Here is a 2,641-nt window from a genome sequence, read left to right on the forward strand (position 1 = left end):
TCATGACATATGAGACATGATCTAGTCATGTCTCATATTATGACCATGCTATGACCGTAACATAGACATATTATGTTATAATGTAGCTATGTCATAATATGATATATTATATTATAACATAACATATTATGTCATAATATATTATATATGCTATAATATGATATGAAAAAAAAAAACTGAGCTCATTTGCCTTCTCCCAGTGCTAACTAGTTAGCTAGATAGCTGACCTAGTGCTCAGCTATCAGAGCTAGCGCTGTCAATCATAACCTGGTGTGGCTTTATTCATCTCTCTCCCCCTCCCACACTTGCTCTCTCTGTTGTGCTGCAGCTAGCAGAGAATGCCATGAATGCTCCGGCTAGCTAGCATGGCCAGCGATGACAATTAACGGTTTTCCTGTAATGGTAAGTCATCGTCAAGCACAGTTAGCATTGATTGACAGGGCTAAGGCATTCCTCCTGGCTCTAGTTGGTGGGTTTTGGTTGGGATGACTCGGAAGAGGTGTGTTTCTTCAGGCAGCAAAAGCAGCACAGGGAGGAGGAGGTGGAGGAGACATGTCTGTTTATAAATGATCTCCCTCATAACATGCTGTCATGACAGCAGTGCTGACAAATATGTAAAAAAGAAAAATGTCTTCATGAAAGTCACATACGTGCAGCTCTTAATGCGAGCAGCAATACATAGCTTGTTTTAAGACCAAGCCAACAGCTGTTTACTTAACTAGGACAGTGCAGAAAATGTATATATGTACATTAATTATGCTTTTTTTTTGTTGCTTTTTATAGACTCTGTGTGGTTAAGTGTTGTCAACAATGTCTTCTAATCATGTACAAATTACCTAGTCATATTATTAAATTAACTGTCAACTTGAAACATATTTTTTTTTTAAACGCAGTGGGTTGCTGGCAGACTGACCGAGTGCTCCGACCGCCAGACTTAACAGGTTTTGAGGGGGAAACCCAGGCTGTGAAGATGGAGGGATGGTGGATTTTTCAGCCAGTAAAGTACCCAGGAATACACACCAGAAAATTCAACTGGCTGAGAAAGAAAGTAAAGCTGTCAGGAAGACCAATCTATCACTCAAGTTGAATCCAATCGAGTAAAGAGCAAGGCCTTCAGAACAAAGGGATTCAAAGACAGTGTGGAAGAATAAGTCAAAACATACATGCTGAAGCTGTCATCAGGAAAATATATATTTTTATCTGCATAATAAATACATTTCAGTAAGCATGTTCACTAATAATTCCCTGTTGCTATTGTCATGCATAATTTAGATCCTGTTTATGTGTGGATGACCTGTCTGGCTCACTGAGATAACTAATAACAGACGAATATCACCAAATCTAAATTATAATAATCATAACTTCTGAGTCTAGAAGGTCTTTGCTGTTATGTTCAACTTGAACTGAATAGAACAATTCCTCAGTCAAAACTTGACGTCTCCTGCTGGTCTCTCTCAGTGAATCATCTTTATGAATTTCATTTACTCACTTGTCACTGCTGCCTTTTACAAATGAGAATCTAACTGTCCTACTAGAGTTTAGCTGGCCTCGCTAGACGAAGAAGCAGGAGCGGAGCAGTTTTCTGCTTGACTGAGGAGGGGGAGGGGGGGAATAGCAGAAGGAAATTCTTTTGAACATTGCTGTGAAAATGGCCAATTGTTGTGAAAAGGCTGGCCTTGACTAGCCAGCCCTAATTACATAAGCGTTGGTCTTTCTCCAGGGTTTTCCCTAAACCTTATAAATCATGTGAATGTCTGTTTTATTCCACAGCGCTGCAGTCATTGGTCATTTCTCCTGCAGGTCTTCAGTGCCCAGTTTTTCGATATTACTTTTCCTTCCACCTAATAATTCATAAGTCCCATCAATCCTGCAGGCCGATAATCTTGCTCTCTTGATCGCTTCCAAACACACAGCCACTGAATCATAATCATTGACTCAGCTGACCTGAGTTGCTTGCAAACTTGCAGTTACTGCTGATAAGTGTGACTCATAAAAAGAAGAAAAAAATATCAACAAAAAGTAAACAACAAGGTGAACAAAGGCTGCAGTGATGACTGTTAGTTCAGGACTCAGAGAGGAGTGGAGGGGACAGGATGTCCGCTCTCATCAGTGACCTCTTCACTTGCTTTTCACTGGATGCCAGATCAGTTTCACAGCAATGTTCAAAAGAATTTCCTTCTGTTTTTGTTTTTTTTTGTTTTTTTTCTAAGACGAAAGAAACGTTAAGATGGCAAACATGTCGGTATGCTGTGAAAATATGATATCAAATTAATAAAACTGATGACTAATGCTGCTTTTTACAGGAACAATGGCAAGTAGAAAGCACACAGGTTGAATAAATCTTAGTGAAATAAACGAACATATGAGTAAAAGCTATTTACTTTCTGCCATATTTGTACAAGCCTGCCTTTAATCTCCAAGAAAAACAGGAACACAATAAAATTTAGATTAATGAATCATTCATTGAGGAGGGACGTCCATTTTGTGTGGATACAGACATTTTTAGTGAACTTATTTAGGTATATTGAGAAGCTAACGTCTGTGACTTTTTTCACTTCTGTTGCTCATTTTGAAGGGCCCTTTGCCTTTCTAAAAAAAAAAAAATTCTGTCAGCAATCTGGCAATTAAAAGGCCACTTAAG

The 2,641-nt window shown here is 38.8% G+C and overlaps 1 long non-coding RNA gene across 1 annotated transcript; it reads left to right on the forward strand.

Annotated features, from left to right (window-relative positions):
* The first annotated feature begins 310 nt into the window (after positions 1 to 310).
* Positions 311 to 1,990, forward strand: LOC103130653 (uncharacterized). Its single transcript, XR_475245.2, has 2 exons — positions 311 to 402; positions 894 to 1,990. It is a non-coding gene; the product is annotated as an uncharacterized LOC103130653 (long non-coding RNA).
* The last annotated feature ends 651 nt before the right edge of the window (positions 1,991 to 2,641 follow it).

Source organism: Poecilia formosa, unplaced genomic scaffold (assembly GCF_000485575.1).
Source record: "Poecilia formosa unplaced genomic scaffold, Poecilia_formosa-5.1.2 Scaffold658, whole genome shotgun sequence".
Classification (NCBI taxonomy): domain Eukaryota; kingdom Metazoa; phylum Chordata; class Actinopteri; order Cyprinodontiformes; family Poeciliidae; genus Poecilia; species Poecilia formosa.